The sequence below is a fragment of the Mytilus trossulus genome, chromosome 4 (genome assembly GCF_036588685.1).
Source record: "Mytilus trossulus isolate FHL-02 chromosome 4, PNRI_Mtr1.1.1.hap1, whole genome shotgun sequence".
Lineage (NCBI taxonomy): Eukaryota > Metazoa > Mollusca > Bivalvia > Mytilida > Mytilidae > Mytilus > Mytilus trossulus.
This window is the reverse complement of record NC_086376.1, coordinates 39,891,887-39,917,475: the sequence shown is the minus strand read 5'-3', so window position 1 is coordinate 39,917,475 and position 25,589 is coordinate 39,891,887. Positions and strand designations below refer to the sequence as shown.

General features: G+C 32.6%; 1 long non-coding RNA gene across 3 annotated transcripts in view; it reads right to left on the bottom strand.

The window, feature by feature from the left end:
- The window catches only part of LOC134715281 (uncharacterized), an 88,562-nt gene that overhangs the window by 11,475 nt on the left and 51,498 nt on the right, over positions 1 to 25,589 (bottom strand). The window contains exon 1 of one of the 3 annotated variants that reach the window (XR_010106647.1): positions 7,142 to 7,291. The exons of 1 other annotated variant lie outside the window; for it this stretch is intronic. This is a non-coding gene — a long non-coding RNA (uncharacterized LOC134715281). Of the gene's footprint in view, positions 1 to 7,141; positions 7,292 to 25,589 lie in introns of those variants that run through there. One more of the 3 variants, XR_010106646.1, reaches the window with a different exon arrangement.

Genomic DNA, 25,589 nt, shown 5'->3' with positions numbered 1-25,589 from the left:
TAAAACAATCTTTTTGTTCCTCCCTATGAAGTCATTTGTATTGATTATCCCCCCTTAATACATTATACACAAAGTATAACCTACCATTTCCTCAACCATGACAGTATAAAACAAATCTTTATTGTTTCCCCGTATGAAGTCATTTGGATTGATTATCTCCCCTTAATACATTTTACACAAAGTATATATAAACTACAGTAACCTCAAACATGACAGTATAAAACAAATCTTTGTTTTCCCCACATGAAGTCATCTGGATTGATTATCTCCCCTCAATACATTATACACAAAGTATAACCTACTAATTCTTCAAACATGACAGTATAAAACAAATCATTATTGTTTCCCCCTATGAAGTCATTTGTATTGATTATCCCCCCTTAATACATTATACACAAAGTATAACCTACCATTTCCTCAACCATGACAGTATAAAACAAATCTTTATTGTTTCCCTGTATGAAGTCATTTGGATTGATTATCTCCCCTTAATACATTTTACACAAAGTATATATAACCTACAGTTACCTCAAACATGACAGTATAAAACAAATCTTTGTTTTCCCCACATGAAGTCATTTGGATTGATTATCTCCCCTCAATACATTATACACAAAGTATAACCTACCAATTCTTCAAACATGACAGTATAAAACAAATCATTATTGTTTCTCCGTATGAAGTCATTTGGATTGATTATCCCCCCTTTATACATTATACACAAGGTATAACCTACTGTTACCTCAAACATTACAATGTAAAACAATTTTTTTCTTCTTCACCCTCTATGAAGTTATTTGGATTGATTTATCCCCCCTTAATACATTATACACAAAGTATAACCTACCATTACCTAAAACATGACAGTATAAAACAAATCTTTATTGTTTACTCCGTATAAAGTCTTTTGGATTGATTTTCTCCCCTCAATACATTATACACAAAGTATAACCTAGCATTTCATCAAACATGACAGTATAAAACAAATCATTATTGTTTACCCCGTATGAAGTCATTTGTATTGATTATCTCCCCTTAATACATTTCACACAAAGTATATATAACCTACAGTCACCTCAAACATGACAATATAAAACAAATCTTTATTGTTTACCCTGTATGAAGTCATTTGGATTGATTATCTCCCCTTAATACATTTTACACAAAGTATATATAACCTACAGTTACCTCAAACATAACAGTATAAAACAAATCTTAATTGTTTACCCAATATGAAGTCATTTGGATTGATTATCTCCCCTCAATACATTATACACAAAGTATATATAACCTACAGTTACTTCAAACATGACAGTATAAAACAAATCATTATTGTTTACCCCGTATGAAGTCATTTGGATTGATTATCTCCCCTCAATACATTATACACAAAGTATATATAACCTACAGTTACCTCAAACATGACAGTATAAAACAAATCATTATTGTTTACCCCGTATGAAGTCATTTGGATTGATTATCTACCCTCAATACATTATACACAAAGTATAACCTACCATTTCCTCAAACATGACAGTATAAAACAAATCATTATTGTTTACCCCGTATGAAGTCAATTGGATTAATTACCTTCCCTTAATACATTATCCACAAAGTTTAACCTACCTTTACCTCAAACATTACAATGTAAAACAATTTTTTCTTCTTCACCCTCTATGAAGTCATTTGGATTGATTATCTCCCCTTAATACATTTCACACAAAGTATATATAAACCTACCATTACCTAAAGCCTGACAGTATAAAACAAATCTTTATTGTTTACCCTGTATGAAGTCATTTGGATTGATTACCTTCCCTAAATACATTATACACAAAGTATAACCTACTGTTACCTGAAACATAACAGTATAAAACAATTTTTTATTTCAAACCCCTATGCAGTTATTTGGATTGATTATCCCCCCTTAATACATTATACACAAAGTATAACCTACTGTTACCTCAAACATGACAGTATAAAACAAATCTTTATTGTTCTCCCCTTATCAAGTCATTTGGATTGATTTTCTCCCCTTAATACATTATACACATAAAATAACCTACCATTTCCTCAAACATGACAGTATCAAACAAATCTTTATTGTTTTCCCTGTATGAAGTAATTTGGATTGATAATCTCCCCTTTATACATTATGCACAAAGTATAACCTACCATTACCTCAAACCTGACAGTATTAAACAATTTTTTTTCCCACTCCCTATGAAGCTATTTGGATTAATATCTCCCCTTAATACATTATACACAAAGTATAACCTACCGTTACCTCAAACCTGACAGTATTAAACAATTTTTTCCCCCACTCCCTATGAAGTAATTTGGATTGATTATCCCCCTTAATACATTATACACAAAGTATAACCTACCCTTAACTCAAACCTGACAGTATAAAACAAATTTTTATTGTTTACCCTAAATGAAGTCATTTGGAATGATTATCTCCCCTCAATACATTATACACAAAGTATAACCTACCATTTCCTCAAACATGACAGTATAAAATAAATCATTATTGTTTACCCTGTATGAAGTCATTTGGATTGATTATCTCCCCTTAATACATTATACACAAAGTATAACCTACCATTTCCTCAAACCTGACAGTATTAAACAAATTTTTTTTCCACCCCCTATGAAGTTATTTGGATTGATTATCCCCCTTTATACATTATACACAAAGTATAACCTACTATTACCTCAAACATGACAGTATAAAACAAATTTTTATTGTTTACCCTGTATGAAGTTATTTGGATTGATTATCTCCCCTTAATACATTATACACAAAGTATAACCTACTGTTACCTCAAACCTGACAGTATTAAACAATTTTTTTCCCCACTCCCTATGAAGTTATTTGGATTGATTATCCCCCTTAATACCTTTTACACAAAGTATATATAACCTACAGTTACCTCAAACATGACAGTATCAAACAAATCATTATTGTTTACCCTGTATGAAGTCATTTGGATTGATTATTTCCCCTTAATACATTTTACACAAAGTATATATAACCTACAGTCACCTCAAACATGACAGTATAAAACAAATCTTTATTGTTTACCATGTATGAAGTCATTTGGATTGATTACCTTCCCTAAATACATTATACACAAAGTATAACCTACTGTTACCTGAAACATAACAGTATAAAACAATTTTTTATTTCAAACCCCTATGCAGTTATTTGGATTGATTATCCCCCCTTAATACATTATACACAAAGTATAACCTACTGTTACCTCAAACATGACAGTATAAAACAAATTTTTATTGTTTCCCCGTATCAAGTCATTTGGATTGATTATCTCCCCTTAATACATTTTACACAAAGTATAACCTACCATTACCTCAAACCTGACAGTTTTAATCAATTTTTTTCCCCACTCCCTATGAAGTCATTTGGATTGATTATCTCCCCTCAATACATTATACACAAAGAATAACCTACCATTACCTCAAACATGACAGTATAAAACAAATCATTATTGTTTACCCCGTATAAAGTCATTTGGATTGATTATCTCCCCTTAATACATTATACACAAAGTCATTTGGATTGATTATCTCCCCTTAATACATTATACACAAAGTATATATAACCTAAGGTTACCTCAAACATGACAGTATAAAACAAATCTTTATTGTTTACCCCGTATGAAATCATTTGGATTTATTATCTCCCCTCAATACATTATACACAAAGAATAACCTACCATTACCTCAAACATGACAGTATAAAACAAATCTTTATTGTTTACCCGTATGAAGTCATTTGGAATGATTATCTCCCCTTAATACATTATACACAAAGAATAACCTACCATTACCTCAAACATGACAGTATAAAACAAATCTTTATTGTTTACCCCGTATGAAGTCATTTGGATTGATTATCTCCCCTCAATACATTATACACAAAGAAAAATACAAAGTATTGATTGATTGATTGTTGGTTGCTTAACGTCCAGTGGCAAATATTTCATGCATATTCAGGACGAGGACAAGTTCACAATAAATACAATAGGTAGGTTGATATAATAGAGGCCATCTGGGATGATGGTCGGGGAAATTTGGACTGCCACTGGAAAATGAGGGTATATTGGATAGGGACAGAAATTTTGCCTTGCAACAGGCCACCTACAGACCCCTCAATGAGTTGTTGCAAGGGTTCTTAACGTGCAAAGAATGTGGCACTCTCTTTACACGAGGCATTGGATTTTACGTCCCCCTTCTGACCGGACGCGACTGCAAATTTGATACATCCCGCACAGCCGAACGGACGCCTCTCTTCGGCAAGTGTTTTACTGCCGGTCGGAAGAAGACCAAGTGACCATATTTCTATACCCCAGTCACCCTTGGGGTTATACACAAAGTATAACCTACCGTTACCTCAAACATTAAAATGTAAAACAATTTTTTTCTTCTTCAACCTCTATGAAGTTATTTTGATTGATTATCCCCCCTTAATACATTATACACAAAGTATATATAACCTACAGTTACCTCAAACATGACAGTATAAAACAAATCATTATTGTTTACCCCGTATGAAGTCATTTGGATTGATTATCTCCCCTTAATATATTTTACACAAAGTATAACCTACCATTACCTCAAACATGACAGTATAAAACAAATCATTATTGTTTACCCCGTATAAAGTCATTTGGATTGATTATCTCCCCTTAATAAATTTTACACAAAGTATAACCTACCATTACCTCAAACATGACAGTATAAAACAAATCATTATTGTTTACCCCGTATAAAGTCATTTGGATTGATTATCTCCCCTTAATACATTATACACAAAGTATATATAACCTACAGTTACCTCAAACATGACAGTATAAAACAAATCTTTATTGTTTACCCCGTATGAAGTCATTTGGATTGATTATCTCCCCTCAATACATTATACACAAAGTATAATCTACCATTACCTCAAACATGATAGTATAAAACAAATCTTTATTGTTTACCCGTATGAAGTCATTTGGAATGATTATCTCCCCTTAATACATTATACACAAAGTATAACCTACCGTTACCTCAAACCTGACAGTATTAAACAAATTTTTTTTTCACCCCCTATGAAGTTATTTGGATTGATTATCCCCCTTAATACATTATACATAAAGTATAACCTACCATTACCTCAAACATGACAGTATAAAACAAATCATTATTGTTTACCCCGTATGAAGTCATTTAGATTGATTATCTCCCCTTAATACATTTTACACAAAGTATAACCTACCATTACCTCAAACATGACAGTATAAAACAAATCATTATTGTTTACCCCGTATAAAGTCATTTGGATTGATTATCTCCCCTTAATACATTTTACACAAAGTATAACCTACCATTACCTCAAACATGACAGTATAAAACAAATCATTATTGTTTACCCCGTATAAAGTCATTTGGATTGATTATCTCCCCTTAATACATTATACACAAAGTATATATAACCTACAGTTACCTCAAACATGACAGTATAAAACAAATCTTTATTGTTTACCCCGTATGAAGTCATTTGGATTGATTATCTCCCCTCAATACATTATACACAAAGTATAATCTACCATTACCTCAAACATGATAGTATAAAACAAATCTTTATTGTTTACCCGTATGAAGTCATTTGGAATGATTATCTCCCCTTAATACATTATACACAAAGTATAACCTACCGTTACCTCAAACCTGACAGTATTAAACAAATTTTTTTTTTCACCCCCTATGAAGTTATTTGGATTGATTATCCCCCTTAATACATTATACAAAAAGTATAACCTACCATTACCTCAAACATGACAGTATAAAACAAATCATTATTGTTTACCCCGTATAAAGTCATTTGGATTGATTATCTCCCCTTAATACATTATACACAAAGTATATATAACCTACAGTTACCTAAAACATGACAGTATAAAACAAATCTTTATTGTTTACCCTGTATGAAGTCATTTTGATTGATTATCTCCCCTTAATACATTATACACAAAGTATAACCTACCGTTACCTCAAACATGACAGTATAAAACAAATCTTTATTGTTTACCCCGTATGAAGTCATTTGGATTTATTATCTCCCCTCAATACATTATACACAAAGTATAACCTACCATTACCTCAAACATGACAGTATAAAACAAATCTTTATTGTTTACCCGTATGAAGTCATTTGGAATGATTATCTCCCCTTAATAAATTATACACAAAGTATAACCTACCGTTACCTCAAACCTGACAGTATTAAACAATTTTTTTTTCACCCCCTATGAAGTTATTTGGATTGATTATCCCCCTTAATACATCTACACAAAGTATAACCTACCATTACCTCAAACATGACAGTATAAAACAAATCTTTATTGTTTACACTGTATGAAATCATTTGGATTGATTATCTCCCCTTAATACATTTTACACAAAGTATATATAACCTACAGTTACCTCAAACATGACAGTATAAAACAAATCTTTATTGTTTACCCCGTATGAAGTCATTTTGATTGATTATCTCCCCTTAATACATTATACACAAAGTATAACCTACCGTTACCTCAAACATGACAGTATAAAACAAATCTTTATTGTTTACCCCGTATGAAGTCATTTGGATTTATTATCTCCCCTCAATACATTATACACAAAGTATAACCTACCGTTACCTCAAACCTGACAGTATTAAACAAATTTTTTTTTCACCCCCTATGAAGTTATTTGGATTGATTATCCCCCTTAATACATTATACAAAAAGTATAACCTACCATTACCTCAAACATGACAGTATAAAACAAATCATTATTGTTTACCCTGTATAAAGTCATTTGGATTGATTATCTCCCCTTAATACATTATACACAAAGTATATATAACCTACAGTTACCTAAAACATGACAGTATAAAACAAATCTTTATTGTTTACCCCGTATGAAGTCATTTTGATTGATTATCTCCCCTTAATACATTATACACAAAGTATAACCTACCGTTACCTCAAACCTGACAGTATTAAACAAATTTTTTTTCCACCCCCTATGAAGTTATTTGGATTGATTATCCCCCTTAATACATTATACAAAAAGTATAACCTACCATTACCTCAAACATGACAGTATAAAACAAATCATTATTGTTCACCCCGTATGAAGTCATTTAGATTGATTATCTCCCCTTAATACATTATACACAAAGTATATATAACCTACAGTTACCTCAAACATGACAGTATAAAACAAATCATTATTGTTTACCCCGTATAAAGTCATTTGGATTGATTATCTCCCCTTAATACATTATACACAAAGTATATATAACCTACAGTTACATCAAACATGACAGTATAAAACAAATCATTATTGTTTACCCCGTATGAAGTCATTTGGATTGATTATCTCCCCTTAATACATTTTACACAAAGTATATATAACCTACAGTTACCTCAAACATGACAGTATAATTAAATCTTTATTGTTTACCCTGTTTGAAGTCATTTGGATTGATTATCTCCCCTCAATACATTATACACAAAGAATAACCTACCATTTCCTCAAACATGACAGTATAAAACAAATCTTTATTGTTTCCCCGTATCAAGTCATTTGGATTGATTATCTCCCCTTAATACATTTTACACAAAGTATAACCTACCATTACCTCAAACATGACAGTATAAAACAAATCATTATTGTTTACCCCGTATAAAGTCATTTGGATTGATTATCTCCCCTTAATACATTATACACAAAGTCATTTGGATTGATTATCTCCCCTTAATACATTATACACAAAGTATATATAACCTAAGGTTACCTCAAACATGACAGTATAATTAAATCTTTATTGTTTACCCTGTTTGAAGTCATTTGGATTGATTATCTCCCCTCAATACATTATACACAAAGAATAACCTACCATTTCCTCAAACATGACAGTATAAAACAAATCTTTATTGTTTCCCCGTATCAAGTCATTTGGATTGATTATCTCCCCTTAATACATTTTACACAAAGTATAACCTACCATTACCTCAAACATGACAGTATAAAACAAATCTTTATTGTTTACCCCGTATGAAGTCATTTGGATTGATTATCTCCCCTCAATACATTATACACAAAGAAAAATACAAAGTATTGATTGATTGATTGTTGGTTGCTTAACGTCCAGTGGCAAATATTTCATGCATATTCAGGACGAGGACAAGTTCACAATAAATACAATAGGTAGGTTGATATAATAGAGGCCATCTGGGATGATGGTCGGGGAAATTTGGACTGCCACTGGAAAATGAGGGTATATTGGATAGGGACAGAAATTTTGCCTTGCAACAGGCCACCTACAGACCCCTCAATGAGTTGTTGCAAGGGTTCTTAACGTGCAAAGAATGTGGCACTCTCTTTACACGAGGCATTGGATTTTACGTCCCCCTTCTGACCGGACGCGACTGCAAATTTGATACATCCCGCACAGCCGAACGGACGCCTCTCTTCGGCAAGCGTTTTACTGCCGGTCAGAAGAAGACCAAGTGACCATATTTCTATACCCCAGTCACCCTTGGGGTTATACACAAAGTATAACCTACCGTTACCTCAAACATTAAAATGGAAAACAATTTTTTTCTTCTTCAACCTCTATGAAGTTATTTTGATTGATTATCCCCCCTTAATACATTATACACAAAGTATATATAACCTACAGTTACCTCAAACATGACAGTATAAAACAAATCATTATTGTTTACCCCGTATGAAGTCATTTGGATTGATTATCTCCCCTTAATACATTTTACACAAAGTATAACCTACCATTACCTCAAACATGACAGTATAAAACAAATCATTATTGTTTACCCCGTATAAAGTCATTTGGATTGATTATCTCCCCTTAATACATTATACACAAAGTATATATAACCTACAGTTACCTCAAACATGACAGTATAAAACAAATCTTTATTGTTTACCCCATATGAAGTCATTTGGATTGATTATCTCCCCTCAATACATTATACACAAAGTATAATCTACCATTACCTCAAACATGATAGTATAAAACAAATCATTATTGTTTACCCCGTATAAAGTCATTTGGATTGATTATCTCCCCTTAATACATTATACACAAAGTATATATAACCTACAGTTACCTCAAACATGACAGTATAAAACAAATCTTTATTGTTTACCCCATATGAAGTCATTTGGATTGATTATCTCCCCTCAATACATTATACACAAAGTATAATCTACCATTACCTCAAACATGATAGTATAAAACAAATCTTTATTGTTTACCCCTATGAAGTCATTTGGAATGATTATCTCCCCTTAATACATTATACACAAAGTATAACCTACCGTTACCTCAAACCTGACAGTATTAAACAAATTTTTTTTTCACCCCCTATGAAGTTATTTGGATTGATTATCCCCCTTAATACATTATACAAAAAGTATAACCTACCATTACCTCAAACATGACAGTATAAAACAAATCATTATTGTTTACCCCGTATAAAGTCATTTGGATTGATTATCTCCCCTTAATACATTATACACAAAGTATATATAACCTACAGTTACCTAAAACATGACAGTATAAAACAAATCTTTATTGTTTACCCCTATGAAGTCATTTGGAATGATTATCTCCCCTTAATACATTATACACAAAGTATAACCTACCCTTACCTCAAACCTGACAGTATTAAACAAATTTTTTTTTCACCCCCTATGAAGTTATTTGGATTGATTATCCCCCTTAATACATTATACAAAAAGTATAACCTACCATTACCTCAAACATGACAGTATAAAACAAATCATTATTGTTTACCCCGTATAAAGTCATTTGGATTGATTATCTCCCCTTAATACATTATACACAAAGTATATATAACCTACAGTTACCTAAAACATGACAGTATAAAACAAATCTTTATTGTTTACCCCGTATGAAGTCATTTAGATTGATTATCTCCCCTTAATACATTATACACAAAGTATATATAACCTACAGTTACCTCAAACATGACAGTATAAAACAAATCATTATTGTTTACCCCGTATGAAGTCATTTGGATTGATTATCTCCCCTTAATACATTATACACAAAGTATATATAACCTACAGTTACATCAAACATGACAGTATAAAACAAATCATTATTGTTTACCCCGTATGAAGTCATTTGGATTGATTATCTCCCCTTAATACATTTTACACAAAGTATATATAACCTACAGTTACCTCAAACATGACAGTATAATTAAATCTTTATTGTTTACCCTGTTTGAAGTCATTTGGATTGATTATCTCCCCTCAATACATTATACACAAAGAATAACCTACCATTTCCTCAAACATGACAGTATAAAACAAATCTTTATTGTTTCCCCGTATCAAGTCATTTGGATTGATTATCTCCCCTTAATACATTTTACACAAAGTATAACCTACCATTACCTCAAACATGACAGTATAAAACAAATCATTATTGTTTACCCCGTATAAAGTCATTTGGATTGATTATCTCCCCTTAATACATTATACACAAAGTCATTTGGATTGATTATCTCCCCTTAATACATTATACACAAAGTATATATAACCTAAGGTTACCTCAAACATGACAGTATAATTAAATCTTTATTGTTTACCCTGTTTGAAGTCATTTGGATTGATTATCTCCCCTCAATACATTATACACAAAGAATAACCTACCATTTCCTCAAACATGACAGTATAAAACAAATCTTTATTGTTTCCCCGTATCAAGTCATTTGGATTGATTATCTCCCCTTAATACATTTTACACAAAGTATAACCTACCATTACCTCAAACATGACAGTATAAAACAAATCTTTATTGTTTACCCCGTATGAAGTCATTTGGATTGATTATCTCCCCTCAATACATTATACACAAAGAAAAATACAAAGTATTGATTGATTGATTGTTGGTTGCTTAACGTCCAGTGGCAAATATTTCATGCATATTCAGGACGAGGACAAGTTCACAATAAATACAATAGGTAGGTTGATATAATAGAGGCCATCTGGGATGATGGTCGGGGAAATTTGGACTGCCACTGGAAAATGAGGGTATATTGGATAGGGACAGAAATTTTGCCTTGCAACAGGCCACCTACAGACCCCTCAATGAGTTGTTGCAAGGGTTCTTAACGTGCAAAGAATGTGGCACTCTCTTTACACGAGGCATTGGATTTTACGTCCCCCTTCTGACCGGACGTGACTGCAAATTTGATACATCCCGCACAGCCGAACGGACGCCTCTCTTCGGCAAGCGTTTTACTGCCGGTCGGAAGAAGACCAAGTGACCATATTTCTATACCCCAGTCACCCTTGGGGTTATACACAAAGTATAACCTACCGTTACCTCAAACATTAAAATGGAAAACAATTTTTTTCTTCTTCAACCTCTATGAAGTTATTTTGATTGATTATCCCCCCTTAATACATTATACACAAAGTATATATAACCTACAGTTACCTCAAACATGACAGTATAAAACAAATCATTATTGTTTACCCCGTATGAAGTCATTTGGATTGATTATCTCCCCTTAATACATTTTACACAAAGTATAACCTACCATTACCTCAAACATGACAGTATAAAACAAATCATTATTGTTTACCCCGTATAAAGTCATTTGGATTGATTATCTCCCCTTAATACATTATACACAAAGTATATATAACCTACAGTTACCTCAAACATGACAGTATAAAACAAATCTTTATTGTTTACCCCGTATGAAGTCATTTGGATTGATTATCTCCCCTCAATACATTATACACAAAGTATAATCTACCATTACCTCAAACATGATAGTATAAAACAAATCTTTATTGTTTACCCGTATGAAGTCATTTGGAATGATTATCTCCCCTTAATACATTATACACAAAGTATAACCTACCGTTACCTCAAACCTGACAGTATTAAACAAATTTTTTTTTCACCCCCTATGAAGTTATTTGGATTGATTATCCCCCTTAATACATTATACAAAAAGTATAACCTACCATTACCTCAAACATGACAGTATAAAACAAATCATTATTGTTTACCCCGTATAAAGTCATTTGGATTGATTATCTCCCCTTAATACATTATACACAAAGTATATATAACCTACAGTTACATCAAACATGACAGTATAAAACAAATCATTATTGTTTACCCCGTATGAAGTCATTTGGATTGATTATCTCCCCTTAATACATTTTACACAAAGTATATATAACCTACAGTTACCTCAAACATGACAGTATAATTAAATCTTTATTGTTTACCCTGTTTGAAGTCATTTGGATTGATTATCTCCCCTCAATACATTATACACAAAGAATAACCTACCATTTCCTCAAACATGACAGTATAAAACAAATCTTTATTGTTTCCCCGTATCAAGTCATTTGGATTGATTATCTCCCCTTAATACATTTTACACAAAGTATAACCTACCATTACCTCAAACATGACAGTATAAAACAAATCATTATTGTTTACCCCGTATAAAGTCATTTGGATTGATTATCTCCCCTTAATACATTATACACAAAGTCATTTGGATTGATTATCTCCCCTTAATACATTATACACAAAGTATATATAACCTAAGGTTACCTCAAACATGACAGTATAATTAAATCTTTATTGTTTACCCTGTTTGAAGTCATTTGGATTGATTATCTCCCCTCAATACATTATACACAAAGAATAACCTACCATTTCCTCAAACATGACAGTATAAAACAAATCTTTATTGTTTCCCCGTATCAAGTCATTTGGATTGATTATCTCCCCTTAATACATTTTACACAAAGTATAACCTACCATTACCTCAAACATGACAGTATAAAACAAATCTTTATTGTTTACCCCGTATGAAGTCATTTGGATTGATTATCTCCCCTCAATACATTATACACAAAGAAAAATACAAAGTATTGATTGATTGATTGTTGGTTGCTTAACGTCCAGTGGCAAATATTTCATGCATATTCAGGACGAGGACAAGTTCACAATAAATACAATAGGTAGGTTGATATAATAGAGGCCATCTGGGATGATGGTCGGGGAAATTTGGACTGCCACTGGAAAATGAGGGTATATTGGATAGGGACAGAAATTTTGCCTTGCAACAGGCCACCTACAGACCCCTCAATGAGTTGTTGCAAGGGTTCTTAACGTGCAAAGAATGTGGCACTCTCTTTACACGAGGCATTGGATTTTACGTCCCCCTTCTGACCGGACGCGACTGCAAATTTGATACATCCCGCACAGCCGAACGGACGCCTCTCTTCGGCAAGCGTTTTACTGCCGGTCGGAAGAAAACCAAGTGACCATATTTCTATACCCCAGTCACCCTTGGGGTTATACACAAAGTATAACCTACCGTTACCTCAAACATTAAAATGTAAAACAATTTTTTTCTTCTTCAACCTCTATGAAGTTATTTTGATTGATTATCCCCCCTTAATACATTATACACAAAGTATATATAACCTACAGTTACCTCAAACATGACAGTATAAAACAAATCATTATTGTTTACCCCGTATGAAGTCATTTGGATTGATTATCTCCCCTTAATACATTTTACACAAAGTATAACCTACCATTACCTCAAACATGACAGTATAAAACAAATCATTATTGTTTACCCCGTATAAAGTCATTTGGATTGATTATCTCCCCTTAATACATTATACACAAAGTATATATAACCTACAGTTACCTCAAACATGACAGTATAAAACAAATCTTTATTGTTTACCCCGTATGAAGTCATTTGGATTGATTATCTCCCCTCAATACATTATACACAAAGTATAATCTACCATTACCTCAAACATGATAGTATAAAACAAATCTTTATTGTTTACCCGTATGAAGTCATTTGGAATGATTATCTCCCCTTAATACATTTTACAAAAAGTATAACCTACCATTACCTCAAACATGACAGTATAAAACAAATCATTATTGTTTACCCCGTATAAAGTCATTTGGATTGATTATCTCCCCTTAATACATTATACACAAAGTCATTTGGATTGATTATCTCCCCTTAATACATTATACACAAAGTATATATAACCTAAGGTTACCTCAAACATGACAGTATAATTAAATCTTTATTGTTTACCCTGTTTGAAGTCATTTGGATTGATTATCTCCCCTCAATACATTATACACAAAGAATAACCTACCATTTCCTCAAACATGACAGTATAAAACAAATCTTTATTGTTTCCCCGTATCAAGTCATTTGGATTGATTATCTCCCCTTAATACATTTTACACAAAGTATAACCTACCATTACCTCAAACATGACAGTATAAAACAAATCTTTATTGTTTACCCCGTATGAAGTCATTTGGATTGATTATCTCCCCTCAATACATTATACACAAAGAAAAATACAAAGTATTGATTGATTGATTGTTGGTTGCTTAACGTCCAGTGGCAAATATTTCATGCATATTCAGGACGAGGACAAGTTCACAATAAATACAATAGGTAGGTTGATATAATAGAGGCCATCTGGGATGATGGTCGGGGAAATTTGGACTGCCACTGGAAAATGAGGGTATATTGGATAGGGACAGAAATTTTGCCTTGCAACAGGCCACCTACAGACCCCTCAATGAGTTGTTGCAAGGGTTCTTAACGTGCAAAGAATGTGGCACTCTCTTTACACGAGGCATTGGATTTTACGTCCCCCTTCTGACCGGACGCGACTGCAAATTTGATACATCCCGCACAGCCGAACGGACGCCTCTCTTCGGCAAGCGTTTTACTGCCGGTCGGAAGAAAACCAAGTGACCATATTTCTATACCCCAGTCACCCTTGGGGTTATACACAAAGTATAACCTACCGTTACCTCAAACATTAAAATGTAAAACAATTTTTTTCTTCTTCAACCTCTATGAAGTTATTTTGATTGATTATCCCCCCTTAATACATTATACACAAAGTATATATAACCTACAGTTACCTCAAACATGACAGTATAAAACAAATCATTATTGTTTACCCCGTATGAAGTCATTTGGATTGATTATCTCCCCTTAATACATTTTACACAAAGTATAACCTACCATTACCTCAAACATGACAGTATAAAACAAATCATTATTGTTTACCCCGTATAAAGTCATTTGGATTGATTATCTCCCCTTAATACATTTTACACAAAGTATAACCTACCATTACCTCAAACATGACAGTATAAAACAAATCATTATTGTTTACCCCGTATAAAGTCATTTGGATTGATTATCTCCCCTTAATACATTATACACAAAGTATATATAACCTACAGTTACCTCAAACATGACAGTATAAAACAAATCTTTATTGTTTACCCCGTATGAAGTCATTTGGATTGATTATCTCCCCTCAATACATTATACACAAAGTATAATCTACCATTACCTCAAACATGATAGTATAAAACAAATCTTTATTGTTTACCCGTATGAAGTCATTTGGAATGATTATCTCCCCTTAATACATTATACACAAAGTATAACCTACCGTTACCTCAAACCTGACAGTATTAAACAAATTTTTTTTTCACCCCCTATGAAGTTATTTGGATTGATTATCCCCCTTAATACATTATACAAAAAGTATAACCTACCATTACCTCAAACATGACAGTATAAAACAAATCATTATTGTTTACCCTGTATAAAGTCATTTGGATTGATTATCTCCCCTTAATACATTATACACAAAGTATATATAACCTACAGTTACCTAAAACATGACAGTATAAAACAAATCTTTATTGTTTACCCCGTATGAAGTCATTTTGATTGATTATCTCCCCTTAATACATTATACACAAAGTATAACCTACCGTTACCTCAAACCTGACAGTATTAAACAATTTTTTTTTCCACCCCCTATGAAGTTATTTGGATTGATTATCCCCCTTAATACATTATACAAAAAGTATAACCTACCATTACCTCAAACATGACAGTATAAAACAAATCATTATTGTTCACCCCGTATGAAGTCATTTAGATTGATTATCTCCCCTTAATACATTATACACAAAGTATATATAACCTACAGTTACCTCAAACATGACAGTATAAAACAAATCATTATTGTTTACCCCGTATAAAGTCATTTGGATTGATTATCTCCCCTTAATACATTATACACAAAGTATATATAACCTACAGTTACATCAAACATGACAGTATAAAACAAATCATTATTGTTTACCCCGTATGAAGTCATTTGGATTGATTATCTCCCCTTAATACATTTTACACAAAGTATATATAACCTACAGTTACCTCAAACATGACAGTATAATTAAATCTTTATTGTTTACCCTGTTTGAAGTCATTTGGATTGATTATCTCCCCTCAATACATTATACACAAAGAATAACCTACCATTTCCTCAAACATGACAGTATAAAACAAATCTTTATTGTTTCCCCGTATCAAGTCATTTGGATTGATTATCTCCCCTTAATACATTTTACACAAAGTATAACCTACCATTACCTCAAACATGACAGTATAAAACAAATCATTATTGTTTACCCCGTATAAAGTCATTTGGATTGATTATCTCCCCTTAATACATTATACACAAAGTCATTTGGATTGATTATCTCCCCTTAATACATTATACACAAAGTATATATAACCTAAGGTTACCTCAAACATGACAGTATAATTAAATCTTTATTGTTTACCCTGTTTGAAGTCATTTGGATTGATTATCTCCCCTCAATACATTATACACAAAGAATAACCTACCATTTCCTCAAACATGACAGTATAAAACAAATCTTTATTGTTTCCCCGTATCAAGTCATTTGGATTGATTATCTCCCCTTAATACATTTTACACAAAGTATAACCTACCATTACCTCAAACATGACAGTATAAAACAAATCTTTATTGTTTACCCCGTATGAAGTCATTTGGATTGATTATCTCCCCTCAATACATTATACACAAAGAAAAATACAAAGTATTGATTGATTGATTGTTGGTTGCTTAACGTCCAGTGGCAAATATTTCATGCATATTCAGGACGAGGACAAGTTCACAATAAATACAATAGGTAGGTTGATATAATAGAGGCCATCTGGGATGATGGTCGGGGAAATTTGGACTGCCACTGGAAAATGAGGGTATATTGGATAGGGACAGAAATTTTGCCTTGCAACAGGCCACCTACAGACCCCTCAATGAGTTGTTGCAAGGGTTCTTAACGTGCAAAGAATGTGGCACTCTCTTTACACGAGGCATTGGATTTTACGTCCCCCTTCTGACCGGACGCGACTGCAAATTTGATACATCCCGCACAGCCGAACGGACGCCTCTCTTCGGCAAGCGTTTTACTGCCGGTCAGAAGAAGACCAAGTGACCATATTTCTATACCCCAGTCACCCTTGGGGTTATACACAAAGTATAACCTACCGTTACCTCAAACATTAAAATGGAAAACAATTTTTTTCTTCTTCAACCTCTATGAAGTTATTTTGATTGATTATCCCCCCTTAATACATTATACACAAAGTATATATAACCTACAGTTACCTCAAACATGACAGTATAAAACAAATCATTATTGTTTACCCCGTATGAAGTCATTTGGATTGATTATCTCCCCTTAATACATTTTACACAAAGTATAACCTACCATTACCTCAAACATGACAGTATAAAACAAATCATTATTGTTTACCCCGTATAAAGTCATTTGGATTGATTATCTCCCCTTAATACATTATACACAAAGTATATATAACCTACAGTTACCTCAAACATGACAGTATAAAACAAATCTTTATTGTTTACCCCATATGAAGTCATTTGGATTGATTATCTCCCCTCAATACATTATACACAAAGTATAATCTACCATTACCTCAAACATGATAGTATAAAACAAATCATTATTGTTTACCCCGTATAAAGTCATTTGGATTGATTATCTCCCCTTAATACATTATACACAAAGTATATATAACCTACAGTTACCTCAAACATGACAGTATAAAACAAATCTTTATTGTTTACCCCATATGAAGTCATTTGGATTGATTATCTCCCCTCAATACATTATACACAAAGTATAATCTACCATTACCTCAAACATGATAGTATAAAACAAATCTTTATTGTTTACCCCTATGAAGTCATTTGGAATGATTATCTCCCCTTAATACATTATACACAAAGTATAACCTACCGTTACCTCAAACCTGACAGTATTAAACAAATTTTTTTTTCACCCCCTATGAAGTTATTTGGATTGATTATCCCCCTTAATACATTATACAAAAAGTATAACCTACCATTACCTCAAACATGACAGTATAAAACAAATCATTATTGTTTACCCCGTATAAAGTCATTTGGATTGATTATCTCCCCTTAATACATTATACACAAAGTATATATAACCTACAGTTACCTAAAACATGACAGTATAAAACAAATCTTTATTGTTTACCCCTATGAAGTCATTTGGAATGATTATCTCCCCTTAATACATTATACACAAAGTATAACCTACCCTTACCTCAAACCTGACAGTATTAAACAAATTTTTTTTTCACCCCCTATGAAGTTATTTGGATTGATTATCCCCCTTAATACATTATACAAAAAGTATAACCTACCATTACCTCAAACATGACAGTATAAAACAAATCATTATTGTTTACCCCGTATAAAGTCATTTGGATTGATTATCTCCCCTTAATACATTATACACAAAGTATATATAACCTACAGTTACCTAAAACATGACAGTATAAAACAAATCTTTATTGTTTACCCCGTATGAAGTCATTTAGATTGATTATCTCCCCTTAATACATTATACACAAAGTATATATAACCTACAGTTACCTCAAACATGACAGTATAAAACAAATCATTATTGTTTACCCCGTATGAAGTCATTTGGATTGATTATCTCCCCTTAATACATTATACACAAAGTATATATAACCTACAGTTACATCAAACATGACAGTATAAAACAAATCATTATTGTTTACCCCGTATGAAGTCATTTGGATTGATTATCTCCCCTTAATACATTTTACACAAAGTATATATAACCTACAGTTACCTCAAACATGACAGTATAATTAAATCTTTATTGTTTACCCTGTTTGAAGTCATTTGGATTGATTATCTCCCCTCAATACATTATACACAAAGAATAACCTACCATTTCCTCAAACATGACAGTATAAAACAAATCTTTATTGTTTCCCCGTATCAAGTCATTTGGATTGATTATCTCCCCTTAATACATTTTACACAAAGTATAACCTACCATTACCTCAAACATGACAGTATAAAACAAATCATTATTGTTTACCCCGTATAAAGTCATTTGGATTGATTATCTCCCCTTAATACATTATACACAAAGTCATTTGGATTGATTATCTCCCCTTAATACATTATACACAAAGTATATATAACCTAAGGTTACCTCAAACATGACAGTATAATTAAATCTTTATTGTTTACCCTGTTTGAAGTCATTTGGATTGATTATCTCCCCTCAATACATTATACACAAAGAATAACCTACCATTTCCTCAAACATGACAGTATAAAACAAATCTTTATTGTTTCCCCGTATCAAGTCATTTGGATTGATTATCTCCCCTTAATACATTTTACACAAAGTATAACCTACCATTACCTCAAACATGACAGTATAAAACAAATCTTTATTGTTTACCCCGTATGAAGTCATTTGGATTGATTATCTCCCCTCAATACATTATACACAAAGAAAAATACAAAGTATTGATTGATTGATTGTTGGTTGCTTAACGTCCAGTGGCAAATATTTCATGCATATTCAGGACGAGGACAAGTTCACAATAAATACAATAGGTAGGTTGATATAATAGAGGCCATCTGGGATGATGGTCGGGGAAATTTGGACTGCCACTGGAAAATGAGGGTATATTGGATAGGGACAGAAATTTTGCCTTGCAACAGGCCACCTACAGACCCCTCAATGAGTTGTTGCAAGGGTTCTTAACGTGCAAAGAATGTGGCACTCTCTTTACACGAGGCATTGGATTTTACGTCCCCCTTCTGACCGGACGCGACTGCAAATTTGATACATCCCGCACAGCCGAACGGACGCCTCTCTTCGGCAAGCGTTTTACTGCCGGTCGGAAGAAGACCAAGTGACCATATTTCTATACCCCAGTCACCCTTGGGGTTATACACAAAGTATAACCTACCGTTACCTCAAACATTAAAATGGAAAACAATTTTTTTCTTCTTCAACCTCTATGAAGTTATTTTGATTGATTATCCCCCCTTAATACATTATACACAAAGTATATATAACCTACAGTTACCTCAAACATGACAGTATAAAACAAATCATTATTGTTTACCCCGTATGAAGTCATTTGGATTGATTATCTCCCCTTAATACATTTTACACAAAGTATAACCTACCATTACCTCAAACATGACAGTATAAAACAAATCATTATTGTTTACCCCGTATAAAGTCATTTGGATTGATTATCTCCCCTTAATACATTATACACAAAGTATATATAACCTACAGTTACCTCAAACATGACAGTATAAAACAAATCTTTATTGTTTACCCCGTATGAAGTCATTTGGATTGATTATCTCCCCTCAATACATTATACACAAAGTATAATCTACCATTACCTCAAACATGATAGTATAAAACAAATCTTTATTGTTTACCCGTATGAAGTCATTTGGAATGATTATCTCCCCTTAATACATTTTACAAAAAGTATAACCTACCATTACCTCAAACATGACAGTATAAAACAAATCATTATTGTTTACCCCGTATAAAGTCATTTGGATTGATTATCTCCCCTTAATACATTATACACAAAGTCATTTGGATTGATTATCTCCCCTTAATACATTATACACAAAGTATATATAACCTAAGGTTACCTCAAACATGACAGTATAATTAAATCTTTATTGTTTACCCTGTTTGAAGTCATTTGGATTGATTATCTCCCCTCAATACATTATACACAAAGAATAACCTACCATTTCCTCAAACATGACAGTATAAAACAAATCTTTATTGTTTCCCCGTATCAAGTCATTTGGATTGATTATCTCCCCTTAATACATTTTACACAAAGTATAACCTACCATTACCTCAAACATGACAGTATAAAACAAATCTTTATTGTTTACCCCGTATGAAGTCATTTGGATTGATTATCTCCCCTCAATACATTATACACAAAGAAAAATACAAAGTATTGATTGATTGATTGTTGGTTGCTTAACGTCCAGTGGCAAATATTTCATGCATATTCAGGACGAGGACAAGTTCACAATAAATACAATAGGTAGGTTGATATAATAGAGGCCATCTGGGATGATGGTCGGGGAAATTTGGACTGCCACTGGAAAATGAGGGTATATTGGATAGGGACAGAAATTTTGCCTTGCAACAGGCCACCTACAGACCCCTCAATGAGTTGTTGCAAGGGTTCTTAACGTGCAAAGAATGTGGCACTCTCTTTACACGAGGCATTGGATTTTACGTCCCCCTTCTGACCGGACGCGACTGCAAATTTGATACATCCCGCACAGCCGAACGGACGCCTCTCTTCGGCAAGCGTTTTACTGCCGGTCGGAAGAAAACCAAGTGACCATATTTCTATACCCCAGTCACCCTTGGGGTTATACACAAAGTATAACCTACCGTTACCTCAAACATTAAAATGTAAAACAATTTTTTTCTTCTTCAACCTCTATGAAGTTATTTTGATTGATTATCCCCCCTTAATACATTATACACAAAGTATATATAACCTACAGTTACCTCAAACATGACAGTATAAAACAAATCATTATTGTTTACCCCGTATGAAGTCATTTGGATTGATTATCTCCCCTTAATACATTTTACACAAAGTATAACCTACCATTACCTCAAACATGACAGTATAAAACAAATCATTATTGTTTACCCCGTATAAAGTCATTTGGATTGATTATCTCCCCTTAATACATTTTACACAAAGTATAACCTACCATTACCTCAAACATGACAGTATAAAACAAATCATTATTGTTTACCCCGTATAAAGTCATTTGGATTGATTATCTCCCCTTAATACATTATACACAAAGTATATATAACCTACAGTTACCTCAAACATGACAGTATAAAACAAATCTTTATTGTTTACCCCGTATGAAGTCATTTGGATTGATTATCTCCCCTCAATACATTATACACAAAGTATAATCTACCATTACCTCAAACATGATAGTATAAAACAAATCTTTATTGTTTACCCGTATGAAGTCATTTGGAATGATTATCTCCCCTTAATACATTATACACAAAGTATAACCTACCGTTACCTCAAACCTGACAGTATTAAACAAATTTTTTTTTCACCCCCTATGAAGTTATTTGGATTGATTATCCCCCTTAATACATTATACAAAAAGTATAACCTACCATTACCTCAAACATGACAGTATAAAACAAATCATTATTGTTTACCCTGTATAAAGTCATTTGGATTGATTATCTCCCCTTAATACATTATACACAAAGTATATATAACCTACAGTTACCTAAAACATGACAGTATAAAACAAATCTTTATTGTTTACCCCGTATGAAGTCATTTTGATTGATTATCTCCCCTTAATACATTATACACAAAGTATAACCTACCGTTACCTCAAACCTGACAGTATTAAACAATTTTTTTTTCCACCCCCTATGAAGTTATTTGGATTGATTATCCCCCTTAATACATTATACAAAAAGTATAACCTACCATTACCTCAAACATGACAGTATAAAACAAATCATTATTGTTCACCCCGTATGAAGTCATTTAGATTGATTATCTCCCCTTAATACATTATACACAAAGTATATATAACCTACAGTTACCTCAAACATGACAGTATAAAACAAATCATTATTGTTTACCCCGTATAAAGTCATTTGGATTGATTATCTCCCCTTAATACATTATACACAAAGTATATATAACCTACAGTTACATCAAACATGACAGTATAAAACAAATCATTATTGTTTACCCCGTATGAAGTCATTTGGATTGATTATCTCCCCTTAATACATTTTACACAAAGTATATATAACCTACAGTTACCTCAAACATGACAGTATAATTAAATCTTTATTGTTTACCCTGTTTGAAGTCATTTGGATTGATTATCTCCCCTCAATACATTATACACAAAGAATAACCTACCATTTCCTCAAACATGACAGTATAAAACAAATCTTTATTGTTTCCCCGTATCAAGTCATTTGGATTGATTATCTCCCCTTAATACATTTTACACAAAGTATAACCTACCATTACCTCAAACATGACAGTATAAAACAAATCATTATTGTTTACCCCGTATAAAGTCATTTGGATTGATTATCTCCCCTTAATACATTATACACAAAGTCATTTGGATTGATTATCTCCCCTTAATACATTATACACAAAGTATATATAACCTAAGGTTACCTCAAACATGACAGTATAATTAAATCTTTATTGTTTACCCTGTTTGAAGTCATTTGGATTGATTATCTCCCCTCAATACATTATACACAAAGAATAACCTACCATTTCCTCAAACATGACAGTATAAAACAAATCTTTATTGTTTCCCCGTATCAAGTCATTTGGATTGATTATCTCCCCTTAATACATTTTACACAAAGTATAACCTACCATTACCTCAAACATGACAGTATAAAACAAATCTTTATTGTTTACCCCGTATGAAGTCATTTGGATTGATTATCTCCCCTCAATACATTATACACAAAGAAAAATACAAAGTATTGATTGATTGATTGTTGGTTGCTTAACGTCCAGTGGCAAATATTTCATGCATATTCAGGACGAGGACAAGTTCACAATAAATACAATAGGTAGGTTGATATAATAGAGGCCATCTGGGATGATGGTCGGGGAAATTTGGACTGCCACTGGAAAATGAGGGTATATTGGATAGGGACAGAAATTTTGCCTTGCAACAGGCCACCTACAGACCCCTCAATGAGTTGTTGCAAGGGTTCTTAACGTGCAAAGAATGTGGCACTCTCTTTACACGAGGCATTGGATTTTACGTCCCCCTTCTGACCGGACGCGACTGCAAATTTGATACATCCCGCACAGCCGAACGGACGCCTCTCTTCGGCAAGCGTTTTACTGCCGGTCAGAAGAAGACCAAGTGACCATATTTCTATACCCCAGTCACCCTTGGGGTTATACACAAAGTATAACCTACCGTTACCTCAAACATTAAAATGGAAAACAATTTTTTTCTTCTTCAACCTCTATGAAGTTATTTTGATTGATTATCCCCCCTTAATACATTATACACAAAGTATATATAACCTACAGTTACCTCAAACATGACAGTATAAAACAAATCATTATTGTTTACCCCGTATGAAGTCATTTGGATTGATTATCTCCCCTTAATACATTTTACACAAAGTATAACCTACCATTACCTCAAACATGACAGTATAAAACAAATCATTATTGTTTACCCCGTATAAAGTCATTTGGATTGATTATCTCCCCTTAATACATTATACACAAAGTATATATAACCTACAGTTACCTCAAACATGACAGTATAAAACAAATCTTTATTGTTTACCCCATATGAAGTCATTTGGATTGATTATCTCCCCTCAATACATTATACACAAAGTATAATCTACCATTACCTCAAACATGATAGTATAAAACAAATCATTATTGTTTACCCCGTATAAAGTCATTTGGATTGATTATCTCCCCTTAATACATTATACACAAAGTATATATAACCTACAGTTACCTCAAACATGACAGTATAAAACAAATCTTTATTGTTTACCCCATATGAAGTCATTTGGATTGATTATCTCCCCTCAATACATTATACACAAAGTATAATCTACCATTACCTCAAACATGATAGTATAAAACAAATCTTTATTGTTTACCCCTATGAAGTCATTTGGAATGATTATCTCCCCTTAATACATTATACACAAAGTATAACCTACCGTTACCTCAAACCTGACAGTATTAAACAAATTTTTTTTTCACCCCCTATGAAGTTATTTGGATTGATTATCCCCCTTAATACATTATACAAAAAGTATAACCTACCATTACCTCAAACATGACAGTATAAAACAAATCATTATTGTTTACCCCGTATAAAGTCATTTGGATTGATTATCTCCCCTTAATACATTATACACAAAGTATATATAACCTACAGTTACCTAAAACATGACAGTATAAAACAAATCTTTATTGTTTACCCCTATGAAGTCATTTGGAATGATTATCTCCCCTTAATACATTATACACAAAGTATAACCTACCCTTACCTCAAACCTGACAGTATTAAACAAATTTTTTTTTCACCCCCTATGAAGTTAT